The 25281-nt window shown below is 49.7% G+C and overlaps 1 pseudogene; it reads left to right on the forward strand.

Annotated features, from left to right (window-relative positions):
• Window positions 1–23261, forward strand: part of LOC146187988 (uncharacterized) — a 57915-nt pseudogene extending 34654 nt beyond the window's left edge.
• The last annotated feature ends 2020 nt before the right edge of the window (window positions 23262–25281 follow it).

Consider the following 25281-nt stretch of genomic DNA (forward strand, 5'->3'; position numbering starts at 1 on the left):
CCGTACATGGTGGTGCGGGAGGTCAGGGGGGTCGTGGTTGGAAGCAGCCAGGCAGTATCCAGCAGGGAAACCAGGAGCCAAGAGAGAGAAGCGACGGTGTGCGCCTTCCTTTTTAGCCCCCGCGCGGGACCGGTTATCCCAGAACGAGCGGGGAGGGGGAAGGGGTAAATCGGCGGCGCATCGGTAGCCGCGGGAAAAGCGCTCCCTTTAAATGTGGCTGGCGCGGTCCCCACATCTTCCCCCCCTCAGCGTCCGACCCTGGGTCCGGCAACAGCCGGGCCATGTCCGAGCCCGGGTCGGCGTACAATATGGAGGCTTGTCGCCTGGCTCTGGCAGGATAACATCTCAGCTGGTCCTTATGGCGGGAGAGAAGCAGCAGGTATGGCGGTACTGTTCCGGCTGGTCCCTCTCTGGCAGTGGCCACATCTTCGGGGTCACAGCGCAGCTGGGCTTGGCCACGGATACGCTTGGCAGCGGCCCTGAGCTGCCACTCCACGTCGCTGTCGACCCCTTTCCAAGTGGCGCCGTGATAGATGCACCGGGACCCTTTTGCAGCAGGCGTTTCCGCCCCGGACACACCTGGCTTCCTGAGGCCCCAACTTCAGGCCTGGGCAGCGGGCTCTAAAGCCAGCCTCTTTGAAGACGGCCAGCAAGGCCGCGCTGGTCACGATGATGGGCCAGAAACCACTACAAACTAGGGGGGCGCTCCCTGTTTAAGTGGCCCCTCCTTGAACCATGCGCTGGGTGCGGTTTGCCGCCCTAGCGACGGTGTTCTTCTGGCTGCTGCAAAATCTTATCAGAATGCATTCTGAAAGAAACAAAGACGTTAGACAAAGTAGTGCACTACCTTGGTCTTAGGTTATAGCGTCGGTTGCGAACCGGGTTGCTACCTGTACGCCTTACTTTGAGGGAGATCGCTGCATCGCCTTGAGCTTCCACCGCTTCACAGTTATCGTCCTTGCGAAGGTGGTAAGCTTTCAAGTCCGTGACGTGCACCGGACCCGCGTTTTCACCGCTCGTCAACAACCGCAGCTGGTAGGTGAGTGGCGTAGTCCGTGCCGTAATTTCGAACGGTCCAACCCACTTGTGCGCCAGCGACGCGGCGAAACCACGCGCTGCGTTACTAACTAAAAGCACTTGCTGCTAGGCTAGTTGGTTTCAGTTCATAATTCCGTCCCATCACCTACCTGTGTGTCTTGTCTGTTTTTTGCGCCTTAAAACTATTTAATTATGAACCGAAACCAACTAGCCCAGCAGCAAGTGCTTTTAGACTATATTTCTAGTGCAGTGGGCCCTTCATTTTGTGTGTCATCAACACGTTTCATTGATGGTTGTGTCACATGTGTCGTCGCCAACACCTTTCGTGCAAGGACAGTCGCCTTTTGCATCAAGAACGGCTTTGGTCCCCGTTGAAGTAAGTTCACTTTTCCGCCCTGTGCTTCCTTCCTGACGTCACGTAAAAAGAATTATCAAGATCCTCAGGTCTGAGCTTTGGAGCCAGAATCGCTTTTTATATGACCTGCGTGTTCCCTGCTTTGCACAAAGTCCTGCATGTGCTGCTGAGAACACCTTTCGGTCCATCACCAAGTTGGCCTCAAAGATGACAGAGCGACAGCGGACGTACATGCTCAACTGTTTGCCGAGGGAAGCAAGAAAGGACAAGGAGAAGAACGTTGGTGAAGGATTGGTGATAATGGGTGATGTACAGCTGTCAGAGAAGATGAAACCTGTTTTGGAAAAGGGACCGAAGTACGCAGTGGAGCCAAAAGTGCCGTCTCAAAACCTATTAGCCATCAACCGACGAATTTCAAGAAAAGCCACATCGGAGGAGCGAGAAAAATGCCTACTTGAGGGCGTTGAATCCCTTTTAAAGTCGGGTTATCAGAACACCACAAGAAACATGGAAATGTCGATGGAAGCCATTGTGTCGTACTGCAGGAAGAATCAACTGCGTCTACTACAAGCCGATAAGGAGGGCGGATTTGTAGCCCTCTCGGATAGCAACTTCTCAGCGAGAGCATCTCAGGCAGTTAGAAAGAATTTTGTTCCAATTTCTAGAAAATCCACGGAAGTAAAATCGGCTGCGATGGCCTTATGTTATCGTCTGGGGTTGAGCACTCTTTCTAACCAGATTAGATATAGTAAAAAGAGCGCGCTCCAAGTTTTCTTTTCTGTCAAAACTCACAAGCAAAACATGCCGTTTAGAACTATTGTAACTGAAAAAGGCACGTGGCAGAAACACCTTTGCATGTATTTGGCTAAGCACTTGTCTAAACTGCATGTCAATGATCCGTTTTCGAAGAAACGGTCAAATGAAATTTATGACCTTTTTGAAACCAACCCTGACGTTCGAAGTGCTTTTTCAGTGGACGTTGTAGATTTATTCTATTCAGTTCCTCATGGTCCCTTGTTCTAAGCTGTTAGGAAGTGCATTGAAGAAAACGACCCGATTGCTTTTCAGAACTCCGCTGGTATTTCCATAGGTGACTTTTTAACCGTATTACAGTTTTACCTGGAATCTACTTTTATCACTTTTGACCAGCAGATTTTTCTGCAGAAGTGATGCATATGCATTGGCTCCTGTGCGGCGCCGGTGCTATGTCACATCTTTTCACAAGTCACAAGTTTTACCCACTGACAAGGTTTTCAAAGCTTTCAGGTATGTCGATGATTTTATGATTGTTTTACCTTTATATAGAAGGCCTTTACAACCTTAAGGAAACAGTGGACAGCGTTATAATCTGCTTTTAGAGAGCATGGAAAAGGAATGGAGTTCACACACGAACTACCTGACCATGATTAATTACAGTTTTTAGACTTGAAGATTAAGTTCTGCGGTGATCGGGTCTGTTGATCATATTCTCCGCGTGCAAAGAAGCACCTGCTACCTTTTGACTCCTGCCATTCTGAACTTGTGAAACGCGGGATTGCTCCGCTTTGCCTAGAATCGGCACGGAAAAAGTCATGCCCTCACAAAATGCTGGACAGTTTTAATCACCAATTGGTTAGGCTTTTTGCAGCCGGGTTCCCCCGTTCGCTCGAGACCGCGGTGGTTGAATGTCTCTTAAACAAGACAAAGAACGGTACTGGTCGACCTAGGCCAGAGGTCCCTCGAGAAGAGGTCAGACCAGTGGTGGTGCCATACGTGCATCCTATGGCCCATAATTTGAAAAAGGTTGCCAGCCGCCATAGTGTACGGCTCGCCTTTTCTGCACCGAGAAAGCTAGGTGGCATTTGCTGCCGTACCGATAAAGAAAACACCAAGGAACGAGGCTTCGGAATAAAGCACAGGAGACCATTCGTGAAATGTGCTGAAGGGGTTGTCTATGAAATCCCCCTGTCTTGCGGGCACTCCTACATAGGTCACACTGGCAGGTGCCTGAATGAGCGAACGAGAGAACACAAGAGAAACGTAGAGCAGAACAAGGAAGGCACACATTTAACTAAGCACATTAATGAATGGCCGTCCCGTAATTGTGAGCCATGCTTCACTGATGTGCGCATTCTGGGCAAAAGCAAAAATACTAATGATAGGGAGCTGACAGAAGCTTTTTTATTTATCAAAAAGAAAGGACTTGTGCGTAAGCATTCATTATTAATTTAAACAGTGCGAACAAGAAGACAAAGGACAGATAAAAGGAAGCCACAGTACAAGCGCTGACTCACAACTATGCCTAAGCCTTTACTCCAAGGCCCAGATAAAAACAAATGACGAAAACAAAACAATCACGTGAAAAAACCCCTGGGGTCACCTGCTGCACAAAAAGTCACTAAAAAAAAGACATCTCTTTGCTTGAAAGAGCAAGAGAAGTCTTGCTGACACACTTATTGTCCGTTGAAAGAAAATATGATTTAACTATCTCTCTCGCCATCTTTTCTTTGTGGCGATACAAAACCCTAACCTGGTAGTTAAATTGCGAACGGGGTGATGACTGTCGAAGTGATCAGGATGACGATGATGATCGTTTAGGGCTTCAGTCGAACGAAGAGAGTCAAGCTCCTTCGTCCGCTCGTGCGGCGACACATTGCAAGTTGGAGAACTCTTGAATATAAAGGCTGTTTATTCAAGACAGGGCCAAAGGCATACAGTGCAGATGAAGAAAGGCGGTTAAAACGATGACAGTCCAGAGACGACCAAGACCCGGCGCGCTCTCCCCATTTCGCGCCAAAACATCCCCTTAAGTCCGTTTTCCCAGGTTTTTGGCGCACCTCCTACGCATCAATTACAGTCCCACTTCTGGTAGCCAATCCGAGAATTTTAGACCAACTTAAATGGACCAATGGCGTGTCGGGGCTAACGAAGTTTTTATTTTTCCGCACCACGCGTCTCCTCAAAGTCTAAACACATGGCTACAGCCCCGCGAACCGACACGGAAAAGCACTCAACGAACAAAAGCATCGCGCAGCAGGAGCCACACGTGCGGTCCGAGGAGCAGTAGCGGTAGTAGCGGTCCCCATCCCGTGTCCATTTCTGCGGCATCCGGGCGTCGCACCTTCGAGGGCCATAAAACACAATTCTTAGTAAACAGAAGGGCTCCCTCGACACAAAAGACTCAGCGCTCCGGCGATGGCCATTCTTTCACCGCGGGGTGTCCCGCCGGACGTACACAACAGAGGGGGTCCAAGTCAGCGAGCAAGTGGAGGAGGGGCAACAGGGGCGGCCGGAGGCTTCCAACCTAACACTGATCAAACATAGGAGTGCACTTCTCCTTCTTCGTTGTTTCACATGAATAGCAATGTGAGACCAAAAATGTTTTGTCCTTGCCACTTTCCAAGTTGTTCCGGTGTTCCAGTAGTGTCTTGTTAATACATCGTCCTGTTTGTCCTATATAACAGGCTCCACAAGAGAGCGGAAGCCTGTACACAACACCAGCCTTGCATCCAACAAATGGGTCTCTATGTTTCACCCCACACTCTTGCTTCTTCGATTGAGGCCATTTGAAATTCTGTTTTTGAGGCCATGTGAAATTCTGTGCACACACGCTACCACCGGAACCTTCCTCTTTTTCTCACCCATGCTGGGCAAGGATTTCTGTGTGTGCGTTCTTTTAAGGTTCTTTAGTGCCCGAAAACTGGCCTCATTAATAACCGACTCCCGATACCCGGCCTTTGCAATTCTTGTCAATTGTCTTTCAAAACTCTTACCCATGCCTTGGTAGCAAGATTTCTTCAACGCATTTAACAAGCATCTGTTGATCATCCCATTCTTCACTAATTTGGAACGCCCCGAATTGGAGCTTGATCATGCCTTCAAAGTTAAACGCCCTAAGTGTCATTTATCATTTTATGCCAATTCATTCATACCTCGCACTATCTTTGAATGGAACAACTTGCCATGGTACATCGCTACAGAAACTAACATAAAAAAATTCCAAGAGCTACTTCACTGTGACGCAAATGTGTAGGATATTTTGCTGTTGTTTTTCTTTCCTCGTTTGATGTTATATTTAATGTTTCTTATTGTAATTGTTGCTAATTGCATCGTGTTTTCTTTTTACAATTGTATCCCCCCCCCCTATGTAATACCCTCCTTTGGAGGGCCTTTAGGGGTAACTGAATAAATAAATAAATAAATTAGATACACTTCATTCTCTTCCAAATATTGCCCGAAATTCCTGTTCACTGCCACCCTGGTACCATTTTCCTGCTGCACACGACATTACACTAACACATTTCCGTAAGAAATAAACACCACATGAACACATACTAAGGGAGTCCTTGGCACTAAATGAAAAATACAGATTACAGAGAGTTCTATACAGATGGGTCTAAAACAGAGTTTCACGTTGGAAGTGCTGTTATACAATGAAAAGGGGAAAAAATAGTACAGTTACCGGAGTTCTCATCAATTTTCCCAGCTGAATGTCACGCCATTTCTTTGGCAGTAAAAAAGAAAAATTAAAGACCGGTATTGAAAATAGCATCATTTATACCGACTCTCTCAGCGTTATCAAAATTCTGCATGACCTCTAATCGGAGACATCATACATAATATTGATACGTGGCAAGAAGATTAGCTCGAGAACACAACGGCTGACGACGAGTGAATGTTCGGGCAAGCGCCAACCTTCTCGTAGCACCAACTACCGTTGCTACAGCTTCGTCTTCCTTCCGTGTCACTACTGTTGACTGTCGCCTTCTTCAACGTCCAGTGACGCAGGGCATATATGTAACATTACCCCCCATGAAAAGCATGTCGAACTATTGCAGGCGTAGTACGGCTTCATTCGGGCGACACGAACGATCTCGGTACGTGGCATAGCGGACTGTTGCGGCGGATGCACAGGAGTGATCTCGTATGTCACTAAAGGGACTGGCCGTAAGACACGGTAGGGGGCTGCGTAGCGTGGCAAGAGTTTCTCACACAGCCCAATTCTACGAGCGAGAGTCCAGAGCAAGACGAGAGAGACCGGAGAGTAGTGGACGTCCCGGTGACGAGAATTATGGCGGCATTTTTGGGAATTCTGGGAGGAAGCTAGTCGGCGGCGAGCAGTAACACGGCAGCGTCAGCTCGAGATATGGCGTCACGAACATAGGAACTGGCATTAACGGGGGGAGGCAGTACGCTGTCAAACGGAAGGGGAGGGTCGCGGCCGTATAGAAGATAGAAGGGTGAGTAGCCCATTGTGTCGTGACGGGAGGAATTATATGCGAACGTTACAAATGGCAAAGTAACATCCCAGTCATGGTGATCATCCGATACATATACATTGACAACATGTCCTTGAGCGTGCGTTTGAGGTGTTCGATGAGGCCGTTCGTTTGTGGATGGTAAGCGGTGGTGAAATAGTGCTTAATGGAGCAGTACCGGAGAATTTCGTCTACTACTCGAGCAAGAAAGCAACGGCCACGGTCAATGAGCAGCTGGCGTGGAGCACCATGGAGCAGGATGACGTCGTGGAGAAGAAACGCAGCCACATCAGTTGCACAGCTTGTGGGTATCGCTCGGGTGACAGCGTAGCTCGTAGTATAATTCGTGGCCACCGCAATCCATTTATTCCCCGACGCAGAGAGTGGGAAAGGCCTCAAGAGATCAAGGCCAACTCGGGAAAACGGGTCTACTGGAATGTCGATCGGCTGCAGATATCCAGCAGGCACCACCGAGGGCTTCTTCCGTCGCTGACACCGATCACAAGAAGCCACGTAACGACGAACAGAGCGGTAGAATCCTGGCCATATGAAGCGGCGATGAACGCTGTCGTACGTACGAGCTAGATCAAGAAGGCCCGCAGTGGGAGCGTCGTGCAGTTGCTGTAGAACGTTGGTACGCAGGCGTTCGGGGACTTCGAGCAGAAGCTCGGCGCCATCTGGTCGCATATTCCGCCGGTATAAGGTGCCGTTGTGGAGCACAAACAAAGCAAGGGTAGCATCAAGGTGATTAGTGCTGAGGCGATTGATAATGCTGCAAATCTTGGGATCTAAGCGCTGTTCATCGGCATTTAAATGTGAAGAGTAATCCCAGTGCTATATGCTTCACGTGTGTCTTGATGCACCTACTTTCATGACAGTTTTATTTCAATTGCAGCTGTCATAGCTGTCTTTTCTGCACATGCATGTTCCTTATCTGGTGATGTTTTGTGGCAAGCACTTCTTTTCCATGCCTCGGCTGTGGTCATTGAGATGATTGGCCCGCTTAAACAGCGCTACTGTTTGTTCTGTCTGCGACATGCATTTTTTATTGTTGTGCTTTCTTGCTGTATTTGCTTTGTTGATGCAATAAACAATGAATATGAAAACTATAATTGTTCACTTGGTACACTTTCCTGCAAAATGGGCACGACTTCCCGGTTGCACCAGTGTTTAGGGACAAAGTACATGGCCAAAGTACTTGCATGACTTGAAGCAGTATTTGGATTATGAATTTGCATGCTTGATCTATGTTTGGAAGTGCCGCCACCTTTGCCAACCACTTTCAATGTACTGGAGCAACTGCTTATAAACAGGGCGTAAACAACAGAAACTCGAGTTATTTTAGATGGCAAAGGTTGGCGCGCGCTAAAAGGCAACAACCTTCAAAAGATGTAGGCTCGTCAATGCAACACGGCGGTTTTTGTAAAAAAAAAAATGTTCTTTATAATTCGCGCCAAAGTGAACGTACGCGTGATGTCATTCGACGTGATGGGCCCCAATTTTGATTGGTCGCTGGAGCCCATGAGCCGCCATGTTTTATAAGTATAGGCGTCTATGGAGCTTTAGCTACCATAGTAGATATACCTTGAGCGTTAAACAAGCGTGTGTTACTCCGGAGTGAGCAGTCGTGTGTCGCTTGCGCGTCCTCAACTTCGGCATTTTCCCCTCGCATCAGTCACTCCTCAGCCTTCGCGCACAGCAGACGTGCACGCGCGGTGCTTCCTGCACCTCGGCTCCGAGCCTCTCGTCGCGTCGTGAAGCAGCTTGTGTTCACTTCCGCGCATTAGCTGGCGCTCGCCTTCAAGCACATTTCCCTCTCTCTTTCTCTCTCCCTATGATCCCAAACCAAACCTTTGGGCCGCAGGGGTGGTGCAGTGGTAAGACGCCTGACTACTGTGCCGGAGTACCTGGGTTCGAACCCAACCTCGGCGGCTGCGTTTCGATGGAGGCGAAACGAAGAGGCGTCCGTGTGCTGTGTGATGTCAGCGCACGTTAAAGATCCCCAGGTGGTCGAAATTACTCCGTAGCCCTCCACTACGGCTCCTCTTTCTCTCTTTCCACTTTCACTCCTACCTTCCTCCTTCCCTTACGGCGCGGTTGAGGTGTCCACAAAAAACAAGTGAGACAGTTACCGCGCCTTTCCCTTCCTATAAATCAATCAGTCAGAACAGTGCATTGTAAAGACGTACCTTGTGCCTGTTTTTGTTCATTTATGAAGATGGTGCAAGGAAAGCTGAGGACGCGGCTGCGTCGCGCGTTTGCTCCGCGTCGCAATGGATGAAGCTGGGCTGTCAGGCACTGCGGCGCAGACTCGCCGTGCTTAACGTGCTGAAGTACAACGGTTAAGCAGTGCTACGCATATACTTCGCATTTAATTAACTATACAAATCGACCGTAATTTTTTCTGGTGCTTGTCCAACAAATGACTCGCGAGTACTTCAACGAAAACATACACCATTTAGTATTTAGTGTTTGAGCCCTAAACTCCCGCCGGAATGCACCGATTCGCAGATTACAACTGCGCACCCAGCGTGTTTGTTTACATAGCTTTTGTATATAACTTCTGTATATAACTTTTGTATATAAAATGCAAGCTGAACTAGAAATACCAAAACTATTCTCTTCTTTTCGCATAAATTGCGCCTTTATTTGCTTACAAACTACAACAGCGTTGCACGTAGCGCCGATGACGCTACGTCTCCTGCCTGCGCCGGCTACCGCTACCAAGCGGCGCCGACAGCTGCAGTCTGCCCTCAGTATTTCTCTACAGACAGAGCTACATTGACACGCGTGCCGCTCAATCATTATTATCATCAAAACGTTTTATGTTCGCCGAAATGAGACTCCTTTTTGGACCCCCCGGCACGCAGGCCTAAATGAGCCCTACTCAGGAACCTCGCATACTATGGTCTGGTGAAGACACATTGTTGCTGCACGGCCTCAGCCGCCAGGTGGATGGCTTGTTGCTGTTGAGCGCGGTTCTCGCTCCGCAGCAAGGTCTCCCATATCTATATTTTGCTCGGCGCCCGGGCTGCCAGCACACATTACTTCGCGGAGCCGACCTCGGGACGACCCTACCTCGAGGAAGAAGTGGACACCGGTCCCTCATATCTATCCCAACCTTCACCCCCACCCTTAACCGCTCCCCCACCCCTACATCCATGAAGCAACTTAGTTCTGCCGCAAGGTAAACGCCTACCGTAAGCAGAAATAAAGACGTAATAAAAAAAATTATGTGGTCTAGAGTCCCCCTCTCCCCCCCGCATGTTATGCAATACTGATATTTCTCCTCTTTACAAATTGTCACGTATACCCAGAAGGGGCTTATATGATTTCCCCCTTGCAATCTCCTCCATGCAATTGCCTCCTCGTTTCCGAGGGAACGGTCGGGCGGTGGATAGACCCTCCTGTTCAGCTTATAATGTTCCGTGATCTCGTTGTATGAAATCGAGCTATCTTTCATGTCTATGCGAGAGGGCTGCTCTACGGCCGCCTGGTGATAGAGAGCTCGGGCAAGCTCGTTTGCAGCCTCATTTCCTGCAATAGACTCGTGCGCTGGAATCCATATGATTTCTATATTACGTTCTATCGGCCTCGCCTCGAGGACGCGTTTGGTCTCTCCCGAGATTCTTCCTTTCCTAAAGTTCCTCACAGCATTTTTGCTGTCACATAAAATTGTCCTGGCCTTGGTACCGACGCAAGCGAGCGCTATCGCCAGCTCTTCCGCCGCGCTGGCATCTCTCGTGCGGCTCGAAGCCGCTACCATTAATGCTCCTGCCCCGTAAAGAACCGCGGATACAGCCACCCCGTGCTATCCGCACGCCGCTTCTGCATGAGCCACCTGGTCTGCCGGTCGCTTCCTCATCTTTCTCTCGCAGGCCTTAGCCCTATGCTCTCGCCTTTCTTTGTTGTACTCGGGGTGCATGTTTCGCGGCATAGGTGGGACGCGTATCTTGGTCCTGATTCCTGCTGGGATGTTTACCATCTTGTGCGTGCTACTTTCTGGCCGGATTCCTACCCATTCAAGTATTGTTCTGCCTGTTTCAGACTGGCCGAGCCGTTCCAATTGGGATATTCTCACCCCCTCTGCCAGCTCAACCCATCTGTTGTGAACTCCCATTTTCTCAAGGCGCTCCGTCGACGTTGATATGGGGAGTCCCAGAGCTCACTTGACGCATTTCCTCAATATTCTGTCTTGTTCATGTTTAGGTATGGCGTCGTGTAGCAGATCCGACTTATTATGTACGCCTGTGACATTTTCAGGAGATTCCTTTCTTTTAGTCATGTCCCCTTTACTGATATACCTCCTGAATATGCCTAAGTTGGTCTGCATATGTGGCTAATTTCTTTATGGTGTTGGTGTTGTTGCCCTTCTTGTTGATAAACATGCCTAGGATCCTCATTTCCCCGACCCTGGGCACATCCAGGCCTTCCACCACCACTTTAATTCTTACTTCTCTCTTGTTCCTGCCGTCGCTATTATATACAAAAAGCTCCGACTTTTGCGGTGAACACGCCAGGCCTCTTTCGGCCGCATACTTGACTATTACGTCTGGTGCCCTTTGCAAACTCCACTCAATTTCCGCGTCGCTTCCGCTATTCATCCAAATGTTTATGTCGTCGGCGTACATGCTGAATTTTATATCAGGGATCTTGTTTAGCATGGCCGGGAGACCTCTCATCGCTATGTTAAATAGGAAAGGGGACAGTATGGCTCCTTGCGGGGTACCTTTGCTGCCCAGCCTTATGCGGGGGACTCTGCGTCCTGGAATTTGATCACCGCCTTCCTATATCGGAGGAAGTCCTTGGTATACTAGTTTGTTCTCTTGCCCACGTTTACTTCCTCCAGAACTCTGAGCACCGCCTCGTATCGGACGTTGTCGAAGGCCTTCGTGAGGTCAAGACCTAGAATCACCTTGGCATTTAATCCTTTCTTGTCTATAATGTCATGTTTTAGTCTGAGCATTGCATCCTGCGTGCCGAGCTTAGGTCTAAATCCCACCATCTCGTGCAGCCACATGTTTCCATCTTCCATGTATCTCGTTCTCGTCTGCACTACGTGCTCCATAAGTTTCCGCACGCACGACGTCAGCGAATTCGGTCTTAGGTTTTCCAAATTTGGTTCCTTCCCTGGCTTGGGGATGGGAACCACCTCTGCCTGTTTCCATTCCTCCTGCAATTTACATTCCTTCCATACTTTGTTGATGTATCGTGCAATCGTCTCTATCGAGTCGTCGTCTAGGTTCCTGAGCATGACATTGGATATTTTATCCAGGCCAGGGGCCGAGCGAGTTCTTAGCCCAGCAATAGCTGCTCTGATCTCCGCTATCGTAATGTCTGCGTCCAGCTCTTAGTTTTCCGCTCCTCCATATTCTGCCTGTCGCACTGCCGTCGCGTCCCCTATGTAAACGTCGCTGAGCTTGTCCATCAGCTGTTTGTCCGTCCCCTGGAATGCGTGTCTCGCTTTCACCTGGTTGACACTCGCTACCTGCTTGGATTTGCTCAGGTCGAGGAGATGCCTCATTGTATTCCACGTCTTTGCTAGACTCATGCGTCTTTCCATCTCGTCGCACCTGCCGTGTCAATTTTGCTCGTTCAGTTTGATCGCATACCTTTCCATTTCTTTCATGTGTCTGGCTAACGAACACCTTAAGGTTCTGTTCCATTTTTGAGATTTCAGTCTCTTCTCGAGCCTTTCCTTCTCCTTCCACATGCTCGTTAGTTTGCTGCCCATTTTTAGACTGGTAGGTCCGGCCGAGATCGTGGTGTCTGGATTCCCGGCTCGGTATCCAGGTTTCACAGTCATGCCACTGCTCGGCTGTCGCTCGAAGCGGAGTTCACACTTCCTAGAGCCCGTGAGGTGTTGGCCTCTGCATACGATGCACCTTGGCATGCAGTCAGGTTGCTCTTTCGTTGGATGCTGCATTCCGCACCTCCTGCAGAGGCTTTTCCTCTACTTTAGGCAGACGTCTGCGCGGTGTCCAGGCTTCCAGCAATTGAAGCACTTTTTCACCTTGTTTCTAAAGGGTTCGCACCGGTAAAACCACGATCTCGGCCGGACCGACCAGCCTAAAGCCCGCAGCGTGGACAAAGGAAGGAATGGACCAAGCATTCCCCCCGCTTCTAAGCCAAGGCACCTACGCCAGACTCGATGCCTTAAACAAGTCTCACTGATAGGGATGCAATTAGCAACGCCCGTATGGTCACACAGGATAAAAGTTTAGGCGACCTACAAACTAGAGTGGCAGCCATGGAAACCAAAGCAGCAGCCATAGAAACCGCAATTGCCAGTCAATCCGCCAGACTAGATATAATTATCGACAGGTTGTCGGCAACTCCGGCAACCTTGCCAAATCTTCACCACAAAGATGGCCCCTCGCCAAGAAATTGAGGTATGGCAGTGGAACTGCAGGACGTTCCGCGGCAGGCGGGGCAACCTGCTGCTTCACATTCAAAACTCAGCTAGCAAACCAGATGTAATAGCGCTCCAAGAAAATAGGGGATCAATCAATTTACCAGGCTACAAAGCATTTGTACAAACAGGCGTGTCGAACAAGCGGGACCAGCTCACCGCTACTTTTATTCAGCGAAACATCACCGCCATACAGCACACATTCGATGACACCGACGTCAATTACACACTGCTAGAAATCGTCCCTAGGAAAAAAGGAGATAAAACGCTCTTCATCCTAAACTTGTACAGCTCACCCAAAGACGCGGGCTCAGGAATACCGCGTCTACTAGAGAAGGTACTAAAGCTCGCAGCCAGGGCGCAGTTACTGGTGGTAGGCGATTTTAACGCACGTCACACGTCATAGGGTTACAATAAAACAACGCCCAAAGGCATCAGAATCTGGGAAGCAGCCCAAGATTTTGGTTTCTCCTTTCTTAACGATCCACAGGAAGTCACTAGAATAGGCAACAGCGTAAGTGCACCTCTCTTGATCTAACACTAAGCAAAAACATTCGGGACGCTCGCTGGAACAACACGCAACACTCGCTAGGCAGTGACCACTCCATCATCTCCGTCAAGTTCAACACAACGCCATATAAACGCCTAACCGCAAAAGCCACAATTACGGACTGGGACAAATTTAGAAAACTGAGGGAACAAACTGCCCCCTCCAACATAACCGACCTTAAAGACTGGACCAGCGCACTTATTAATAACGTTCACAGCACCACAGCCGAAATACAATCCGCAGGTCAGGACAACGCAACAACGGACGCGCGGCTACTGCACATGTGGGAGGCTCACGCTAGTTTACTTTGCCGTTGGAAAAAACAGCGTTTCAACAGAACGCTGCGACGGCGCATTGCACAACTAGAGAGGCAGATCGAGGCACATGCCAGCGACCTGGAGAAACAACAGTGGGGGCAAATCTGCGATGGAATGAACGGACAGCTCGGCAGTAAGAAAACCTGGCTTTTGCTCCGACACTTGCTCGACCCAACGGAAACAAAATCTGCTGCGCGGGATCAGCTCGCACAAATTATACAAAAGTATGAAGGTACGGACGCGGAGCTACTAAATGCACTATGTCAAATGTACCTGAACACGACACATAGCACTAGCCCACTCCCTATGTATGGAGGACTCCCCAATGAACAGTTGGACGAAGACTTTACGGAAACGGAGATGTACGCGATAGGACAACTCAGGACGACCTCGGCGGCGGGACCAGACGGCGTCTCAAACAAAATCCTCAGGAACCTAGATATCGGCTCAGTTTCGGCCCTAACTGACCTCATGGACACATACTGGAGGAAAGGAGAGGTACCGCAAGAATGGAAGCATGCCAAAGTGACATTCATACCGAAACCAGGGAAGAAGCTTAACATAGAAAACCTAAGACCCATTTCGTTAAAGTCGTGCCTAGGCAAATTAATGGAACACATCGTTCTCAACAGGCTGCAGGGTTATGTAGAGGACAACAACCTCATCCCCTCAACCATGATAGGATTCAGACCCAACCTCTCCACGCAGGATGTCTTGATCCAGCTGTCGAGGGATGTTATGGATCGCAGGTACTGTCATGGAACGAGGGCAATACTTGGGCTTGATCTCTGTAAAGCCTTTGATAACGTCTCGCACGAGGCGATATTAGAAAACCTCTCGCTTTTGAATCCTGGAGAGAGAGTCTTCGGGTACGTCCGGTCCTTCCTTACGAACAGGACGGCCGAGCTCACTCTCGGCGCTATCAAATCAGACCCCATATCTCTGGGCGGAAAGGGAACACCACAAGGCTCTGTGATGTCGCCGTTCCTCTTCAATATTGCACTGATAACACTGCCCCCCAGACTCGCCGCCATCGAGGGGCTACAGCATACGTTTTACGCGGACGACATTACCCTGTGGGTGAACAGGGGAAGTGATGCCCAAATAGAAAGTGTGCTTCAGGAAGCAGTCGACACCATTGAGACTTACGCTCTAAGGGCGGGTCTTGAATGTTCACACTCTAAGTCCGAACTCCTTCTAGTTCGAGAAGGCCCCAATCGAAAGAACAGACCTCCGCCTCCTGCAATCAGGGTAGAGCTCAAAGGACTGCCAATCAAACAAGTAGACACCATCAGAATCCTAGGCATGTTCACTCAGAGTGACCACAGAAATTTAGGAACATTAGATAAACGGACCACAACAGTCACCCAAACAGCCACACTAATCAAGCGAATGGCCAACAAGAGAAGGGGCATGAAAGAACTCGACAGCTGTCGACTCATTCAGGCTTTCGTCATCACCAGGCTAGTATACACTCTGCCCAATCTGCACCTTTACCAAGACGAAAAGCTAAAGGTTGAATGTCTTATCCGGCAGCACTAGGACTATCGAGAAACACCTCAACCGATAGGCTCTTAGCTCTTGGAATGCACAACACACTTGATGAACTCAAGGAAGCGCATTTAATAGCGCAGTACTCCAGACTGGCGCGCACCAAAGCCGGGAGGCTTGTCTTGCTGAGGCTAGGTATCAATGCCAAACCCATGGCGGACGATCCCAGGCAAATACCCACAGCAATCAGGAAGGAGCTTGTTATCAAGCCCCTCCCTAAGAATATGCACCCCATTCACCACTAAGGCAGGCGACTAGCACGCGCACGTGCACTACACACCAAATACAAAGGAAACCATTCGGTTGCTTACGTAGATGCGGCCGAATATGAAGAGATGGACCGCGGTTTCGCGATTTGTGCGGTGACTGGGGCCCGTGAGTCCACGCCTACCAAAATCTTAGCTTCAGCTACTGTACGCACCAGAACCTCCGAGGCTGCAGAGGAAGCAGCCATCGCGCTGGCTATCGCTTCTACCGAAGCAGATGTTATAGTCAGTGATTCCAAAACAGCCGTACGGAATTTCGGGAGGGGCCGTCTGTCGGCTGCCGCCAGGAATATCTTTAAAAGCTACCGTCCAGTCCCTGGTAGGACGATAGAACTGGTATGGGTTCCGGCTCACTCGGGCAATCCCGGGAACGAGAAGGCTCACGAATATGCCCGAGGTTTCGTTGGCCGGTGGTGAGCACCTCGTTTCCCGCGGGTGCGAGGGAGGGCTTGCTCTCGTTCTAGGATATAACTCGCCATTTTAGCCTGGGAAGGCGCATCTTCCCTCCAACACACAATTCACTAAGCAAGGCCCAGGAGATACTCTGGCGCCAGCTACAAACCCGCTCCTTCCCCTGCCCCAAAGTTTATTCATATATATTCAAAGAGCAGGTTGACCCTGAATGCAAAGAGTGTGGCGTCGACGCTACTTTAGACCACATTACATGGGGGTGCGCGGCTTATCCGCCAGCCGCCGATCTGCTGCCAGCTCCATCTCTGGAGGAGTGGGAGGCTGTGCTGCGCTGCTCGGACCCGGCCATCCAGGCTCGGGTCACTGAGTGGGCCGAAGAGATCGCCGACAGGACGCAACTGGCGGCCATCTGGCGCGGCCAGCAATCAAACTGAACCTCTTAAAGCCGATGAAATAAATGTTTTCCCATCTATCCATTGCTGTCCATTGTCTCTGGTGAATCTTCCCCTTCGGCTACCGCTTCCGCGTCCCTGGCATCTTCCCTCAGCTGTTTTGCCCAGTCTCCTATGTCTTCAATTTCCTCAGCTTTGTGGCTTCTGCGAATCGTCCGGAATTTGTCCTACTCAACAATTCTCGCCTGTTTGAGTTTCCTCAGCTTGACTCCTCCCAGCTTCGTGGCTACAATGAAGTGGTCACTGCCCAGATTTTTCATGGTGTACACGTGCTTTGTGATGCAAGCAGTCGTCGATTTGTAGTCACTATGGCCAGAACTGCACTCGATGTCCACACGTAACCGGTAAAGCTTATGAATGCGCTTCATAATTGCCGAAATTGCAGACCCGAACCCCGCGTATACTCTTGCTAGGCCTAGTCATCGCGGAACAGGCCGGGTGACATTTCTGGCCCAGGTCAGTGGTGATGAGAAGTGGGAACATATAAAGTGCAGCTGCTTGCTTTCCCCTTTCTAACACGGTTAGGCTGAAGACAAGGCCATTAAGTCATCGGGCGTCAAATTCTCGCTCGGCCTCTGATCTGACCAAACAGATCGGGCGACCATCCGTTGATCAGAAACAAGATCAAAAAACAGCGCGGCTACTTGGGACAAACTGAGAAGGGAGAATAACGGACAAGCGCTGACTAACAACTGAAGTTTATTCGAAAAAAGCACAGGTAATATACACTTTTTTTCCCTCAAGAACCAGGACGCATGCGCTCCCAAACAAGCATTAGTCTAATCATGGGAATCCAAATATACAATCTCAGTGTCATGCAGAAGCACCGATGGCGTGCTCACGCAACTATCCCCTTTTCTATGGATGTGATAGGCTTCCGATAACTCCCTGGTTAGTTGATCCTTATGCCTGTAGATTACATTAGTGTTGTTAAAAAGAGGTGTGCATAGTTTTTTATCAGGTTATCCCTGATCATTATTTAAAGGGCAGTCCCTGTAGCCTGGGAAGGCGCATAGTGCAGGGCAAGGTTCGAAGATGGGGCATTTTTCAAAGATGCCTTATGTTGGCGTAGCCGGGTGTTGATACATTTACCTGTTTGGCCTATATACCTCCTTCCACAAGAAAATTCAATGTCATACACCACGCCTTCAGCACATGGTACGAACTTAACCTGGTGATTTATTTTACACGACCTCCTCTCGCTTTTTTGTTGATTCTTCATTCTTCTGTCCACAATGGCACATATCTTGGCAAGTTTTTTGGGGGCTGAAAATACTACATCAACACCATATCTTGATCCTATGTTCCTTAACCTATGCGACAACCGGTGTACGTACGGGATGACTGCGTACTTCTTTCTACTGCCCTGCTCCTGTGGCTGAGATCTATCTACCGACTTTAGTTTTCTTAAAATTTTTTTACAGGCAAGCGAGATTACCTGAGCCCCATCTTCGAACCTTGCCCTGCACTACAGGGACTGCCCTTTAAATAATGATCAGAGATATCCTGATAAAAAAACTATGCACACCTCTTTTTAACAACACTAATGTAATCTACAGGCATAAGGATCAACTAACCAGGGAGTTATCGGAAGCCTATCACATCCATAGAAAAGGGGATAGTTGCGTGAGCACGCCATCGGTGCTTCTGCATGACACTGAGATTGTATATTTGGATTCCCATGATTAGACTGATGCTTGTTTGGGAGCGCATGCGTCCTGGTTCTTGAGGAAAAAAAGTGTATATTACCTGTGCTTTTTTTCGAATAAACTTCAGTTGTTAGTCAGCGCTTGTCCGTTATTCTCCCTTCTCTGTTTGTCCCAAGTAGCCGCGCTGTTTTTTTTGATCTTGCAATGCACCAACTAGCTCAGATTTCCGTTCTTCTGCCGTTGATCAGTTTCTTCGGCGTCGCGATGCCGAAAACTGCACACTACGACGATAGGCGACCGTTGGTCGTGCTGGCGTCATCGCCGGTGTAATGAGAAATATCAGTGCATCGAAAAGCTAAGCCCGGGCCTTAACTATGCCGAAAAATAAAATATCCTACTCTATACCGTTTTTATGCATTAATATGTTCATGAAGCACTTCTGCGTGAGGGACAACCACTGTATCAATTGTCTACGAAAGAAACAGAGACATGTCCTTTGATATCGCAGCCAGCATTGCAGACGACGCTCTGCTGTCTATCATCTATTCTCTTGTGACGTCATACGAACATGGGCCACCACATCTTGGCGCAGGGACTTCGTCCATTGCCTTCTCACGTCCAGGCTGTTAAGGACTTTCCAGCCCCCCCCCCCCCACCGTACGCAAGCTCCGTGACTTCCTGGGCCTAGTGAATTTATCACGGCGCTTTATTCCGCACTGCGCCGAGCTTCTTCACCCCCTGACTGACCTTCTCCGCACCACCAAGTCTTCATCCTCCGCGATTTCCTGGTCTCCCGAAGCTCAGGCCGCTTTCACGGCTGCAAAACAAGCCCTAGCCGATTCAGTCGTCCTCATCCACACTAGGACTTCCGCGCCCACTCGCATCATGGTGGATGCTTCTAGCGTGGCCATTGGTGCGGTTCAGCAGCAGATCGTCTCCGAGTGGCACCCACCGGGTTTCTTTTCTCGGAAGATCCAGCCTGCCGAGACTCACTACAGCGTATTTGGCAATGAGCTGCTTGCCATCTGCTCCACCATCCAGCACTATCGCCACTTCTTGGAGGGCCAGCCATTTTACGTTCTCACGGACCATAAGCCTCGGGTGTATGTGTTCCGTACGAACTCGTCGAAGTACGTCGCCCGTGAACTTCGCTAGCTGGCCTACATATCGGAGTTCACAACCGATATTCGACATATCAAAGGCACCGACAACGAGTCAGCTGACACACTTTCCTGCATTACCACCATCGGCGAGTCTTCACCTGCTGTGGACTGGCAATCTCTGGCCCGGGCGCAGCTTGAAGACCCTGAGCGGCAAGCCCTGCGTGCCCACCCCCAAGCCCTCCGTCTGCAACTCGTGCCTCATCCGTTTGTACCCGGATCGCTCTGGTGCGACATATTGCCGCGAAACCTTCAAAACTGTATTGGTTGTTTTTTAACAGCCGCCGGCATACAGGCTTATCACTCTGATTCTGGACCGCGTATCAGTTCCGTAATCTTTGTTTGTTAATGCTCGATGTCGCGAGTCACACCTCTATCAGTTTTGTTGTAGCGCAAGATGCACCGAGATCTGTCTCGGAGGTTCCGGCCACTCGGGTGTCTTTCCATAATGTTCCAGCCTGTGCTGGTAGCTGTTTGCGACGTTATCTAGATTGTTCTGTGCAGCCTTTAAATTGAGCGTTGACGAGTGTGACGAGCATTCTTTGTCCGACGACCGACGAGCACGTTTGTTGCTATCGTCGCCGCCGAGTTGCTTAGTTCTTTTGCGGGCGCAAGTCAGCCCCATCAAAGTTATTTCAGTACCATCACGCCTGTGTCTTCTTTTGGCGTGTACGGCCTCGCCTGTAAAATATAGCGTGTCCACTCGTACTCTCGCCACCGGTAACTGGGTGACGATACCATCGACAAGAACCATCCTCTCGATCTGCCTTGTGAAGCAATTCTTCTGGACCAGCCCCCGGAGGACAATAACGACATTATCGCGCGTGTCTCGAAACACGCGGATTTGTTTGCCAGTCACAAACCATTCTACAATAGGCATTCTTCCCCTTGAATTCTGAGGTGCGTCTTCACTGATCTGCGCCCCACTGCTAGAGTCGAATGGCTTTCGAAGCGGTGCCTGGCGGGTACCGAAGCGGTGGCCTTGTGGTAGAGCATCCGCCTCGCATTCGGGAGGTACCGGGTTCGATCCCTGGTGCCACCGGTTACCCACCGGTTTTTAAATGGGTACAAGCTTTCCCCCGGCCTGGTGCTCGGCTCTTCTGGGGTGAAATGCTTGGGAAAAGGGGTCACGGCCCAAATAGTTGCGCCGATGTGGCAGTGATTCGTTCCGCCATCGGACAACAATAAGTCCGCCTTGCGCGGCAACAGCCCATTATGTGGCCCTTTTTTGGAACCGAAGCGATGGCTCTTGTGGTAGAGCATCCGCCTCGCATTCGGGAGGTACCGGGTTCGATCCCTGGTGCCGCCGGTTACCCACCGGTTTTTCAATGGGTACAAGCTTTCCTCCGGCCTGGTGCTCGGCTCTTCTGGGGTGAAAGGCTTGGAAAAAGGGTCACATAATGGACTTATGTGACTTATGGGGTGAAATGCTTGGAAAAGGGGTCACGGCCCAAATAGTTGCGCCGATGTGGCAGTGATTCGTTCCGCCATCGGACAACAATAAGTCCGCCTTGAGCGGCAACAGCCCATTATGTGGCCCTTTTCTCTTTTTATTTTTTTTTAACGCGCTCACTGATCGCTATTTGCTAGCGTAATCAGAGTTTGGCGATGGTTCTTTTCCAGAACTGCAGGCGACGGTGTGCGCGCCTCGCGAAAGTGTCATCGCGGAGGCACCGTGGCGCTGGGAGGGCGGGGAGTCGATCTGCACCCAGGATTCGCACAGGACAGGGTGCGTGGGGCATTTCGCTTCCTCACTGAGGAGATGCCGTTGCGTTAGGAGCATTGAGGGCATCGCGGCATTTAGCCGAGGGTAACCACCTTTAACAGGCTGCGACATTCGAAACTGGGTTTGTGGCCCGCGAGGGCACAGCGGGGTTTACGGAGCTTCCCCCAAGCGCAGTCCCCCAGAGGAGCCGGGCGCCAGGCCGGGGAACGCTTGTACCCAATTTTAGCCGGTGGGTGTCCGGCGGTGGGTTTCGAACTAACCACCTCCCGCAGCCGAGACGGGCGCCCTAACCACTAGGCCACGGCTGCGGCTATGCCAGACAAGATGATCAACAAGATAGAGAGCATAAATTCGAGAGAATGTGGCACCCTGTTCTTCTTCTAGGTGCCGATTCCTGCAGTTTTCTGTCTTGTGTCCGACCTTTCCACACGAGTTGCATTTGAGCACCGGTCTAGCGGACGTGCGGCAGTTGGAAGCGCGATGGCCTGAACGATTGCACAACATGCACCATAACTGGGGTTTACTCAGAAGGTTGACGGAATTCTTGATACATCTCTTTGTCAGGGACCTTATCGAGGTTAGAACAGTTCTTAGCTTCGAAGAAACAATCAGTTTTATCTGCCAATACGTTGAGGGTCTTACAATCCCGTCCTTTCAAAAAGACAACTAGTTTTAGGTGGCAACATCGCAAGAACTACTCAGCGATCACGTGATCGCATATGCTTTCAAATAGTTCAGGAATACTCGCCATTTCGATCCAATGATCGAAGTAACCTGAATGCCCTGCAGCTAGCTGCTGCCCTGTCTCGCCATTTTTCGATCGAGCCTTTCAAAAGTTTTCACGATGACTCCTTCAGCGGTGAATTTGAATCTCTGCAGAAGAGTCTTCTTTACCTTCTGGTAGTCAAAGGAGTTTGCTGCAGACATTCCGTCGATAACAGTCAAAGCCTCACCAATTAAACACATGCTTACGGCCATAGCCCATTTGTCTTGAGGTCAGTCCTGTCTTGCTGCCACATGCTCAAACCGCTGCAAATACGCACGCAAGTCATTGCGCCGCTCATAAATTAGGGATAGTAGCTTTTGAGGGTGAAGAAGCTGGACTTGTGGGGCTGACACTATGGGGTCGACATTTCCTGTGGCGTTGCTCCTCGCTCTTTCTTGGAGTTTGAGTTTCAATTCTAGGACTTCTTTCTTTCTCTCTCCGCTTTCGATTCCAGGATTTCTTTCTCGCTCTACGTGGCTATACGACTTTCCCTTTCAACTGCGCGTTCGACCCTTTGCTCTACGCGTTACTTGTCTATCCAGTCCTTCAACTCGGCGCCGGAGAAAACCAGCTGCGCACCCAACGCGGCTAGACGCTCAAGTTCCATCTTCGCTCAAGCCTAGCGATACGCGCGAACCCGCCTGCGCTACCCTGCCCTCGCTCTAACTGATTAACTCCTCGAAACGTTTTAATTCTAGTGATCCTGGCAGGCTCGCCAAATTGTGATGTTATGAGACCGGGTCCGTTCAGAAGCTCTGGGCAAGTATCAGATCAAGCTCACGAACATACGCACGCTTTTATTTTCTTGACCACTAAAAATCACTAATAGATGAATACAGCTTAGCCCTAAGGTCTAATGGGACATGCCCTAAACGTCCCTCGTTTCTTGGTTCGTTGTTGGATAGATGCCGGTGCAGGTGAGCATGACGGTTCCCTGCAGTCCGGTTCAGGCGGTGGACGGCCAGTGGTAGAAGTCTCCTTTCATAGAACGCCGTGCAGGAACCCGACCCTGGATCTGGTTCCCAAAGACCAGCGGTCGGGATATGACGCTGGCTATGTTTACGCCAGGGGTCCAAGTAACAGGTAGCGCGGCAGGCCACGTCCAGGCATCCCAGTGCTCGGTACTGCAGATGAATTAGACCAAGCTGTAGCAGTGCCAGGGGTACTGCAGTGGATCACACCCAGGCACTGCTGCGGTTCACGCCCGAATACTGCGGCGGCACAAGTGCGGCTGCCAGGCGCGATGGTGCAGGCGAGTTGCCTCCGGGAATTGCCCACAGGATGGCGGAGCGCTGTATGGCACCAGGCCCCGGACCAGGTATCCGGCTGGTGCTGAAGAGCCGGCCTTTGACGCCAGGCCCAGAACGGTGAAGAGAACTGTCCAGCTACTCTCTGGAACGTCCGTCCTGTTCCCCTCCCTCGAACGAACTCACGCCCACAGATCGCCCTGCACGCGGCCGCAGTTTCACTTCTTATTCACGGGCCATCCGTGCACTCGCACTCGCGATCACCATCATCACAGCCTCGCGATTACCATAATCACAGAGAGAATATCGTTGAACTATCTGAGGAGATCTAACTGAGGATGGCGACATTACCCTAGAGGCAAGGAACAATAATTTCAGAGATATCATTACTGAGTGCGCGGTAGAAGTAGGCGGTAGGATAGTTAGAGAGGATACCGGTAAGCTGTCTAAGGAGACGAAAGATTTGATTAAGAAACGCCAGAGTATGAAAGCTTCCAATCCAACAGACCAGATCGAATTGGCCGAGATATCAAAGCTAATCAATAAGCGCAAGGTGGCCGATATAAGGAAGTATAACATGGAGAAAATTGAGCATGCTGTAAAGAACGGGGGAAGCCTTAAAGCGGTAAAGAAGAAATTGGACATAGGCAAAAACCAGATGTATGCGATAAGGGACAAGGCGGGCAACGTCATCACTAATATGGACAAGATAGTCAAAGTAGCCGAGGAGTTCTATACAGATCTCTACAGCAGCCAAAGTAGTCAGGACCGTAATGAGATTGGCGGTAGGGAAAAACAGTCAGACGTTCCACCAGTGACGAAAGACGAGGTCAAGAAAGCATTAGAAACTATGAAAAGGGGGAGATCAGCTGGAGAGGATCAGATAACTACAGATTTGCTGAAGGACGGGGGGGATATCGTGCTAGAAAAACTGGCCACCCTGTATACGCAGTGCCTGGTGTCATCGACGGTACCGGAACCATGGAAGAATGCAAACATTATCCTCATTCACAAGAAAGGGGACTCTAAGGACCTTAAAAATTACAGACCAATCAGCTTACTGTCTGTTACGTATAAGGTATTTACTAAGGTAATCGCTAATAGAATCAGGACAACCTTAGACTGCAATCAATCAAAGGATCAAGCAGGGTTTCGGAAACGGTACTCTACTATCGATCATATCCATACCATCAACCAGGTGATAGAAAAATGCTCGGAATATAACCAGCCCTTATACATAGCATTCATTGATTACGAAAAAGCATTTGACTCAGTTGAAACCTCGGCGGTGATGCAGGCATTGCGAAATCAGGGGGTAGACGAGCCGTACGTGAAAGTGCTGGAAGATATATATAGTGGCTGCACAGCAACCATAGTTCTGCATAAAGAAAGTAACAAAATTCCCATAAAGAAAGGTGTTAGGCAAGGAGACACCATCTCCCCAGTACTATTCACAGCTTGTTTAGAGGAAGTATTCAGAGACTTGGAATGGGAGCAGTTAGGGATAAGGGTAGATGGAGAATACCTCAGTAATCTGCGATTTGCTGATGACATTGCCTTGCTAAGCAACTCGGGGGATGAACTCCAAATAATGATTGATGACCTAGACAGAAAAAGTAGAAAGGTAGGCTTGAAAATCAATATGCAGAAGACTAAGGTAATGTTCAACAGCCTCGGGAAGGAACAGCAGTTTACATTAGGTAGCGAAATACTGGAAGTAGTAGGCGAATATGTCTACTTAGGACAGGTAGTAACCGCAGATCCGGACCATGAAAAGGAAATAACAAGAAGAATAAGATTGGGATGGTGCGCATTTGGCAAGCACTCGCAGATTATGACTAGCAGCTTACCGGTATCGCTCAAGAGGAAAGTATACAACAGTTGCATCTTGCCTGTACTCACCTATGGGGCTGAAACGTGGAGGCTAACCAAGAGAGTTCTACTTAAGTTGAGGACAACCCAGAGGGCTATGGAACGAAAAATGCTAGGGGTAACATTAAGAGATAGAAAGCGTGCAGAGTTGGTCAGAGAAATAACTCAAGTTACCGACATTCTAGTGGAAATTAAGAAGAAGAAATGGACATGGGCAGGACATGTAGGGCGAAGAGAGGATAGCCGATGGTCGCTGAGGGTAACAAACTGGA

This window comes from Amblyomma maculatum, chromosome 5 (genome assembly GCF_055883805.1).
Source record: "Amblyomma maculatum isolate TAMU_Amacu chromosome 5, ASM5588380v1, whole genome shotgun sequence".
NCBI lineage: Eukaryota > Metazoa > Arthropoda > Arachnida > Ixodida > Ixodidae > Amblyomma > Amblyomma maculatum.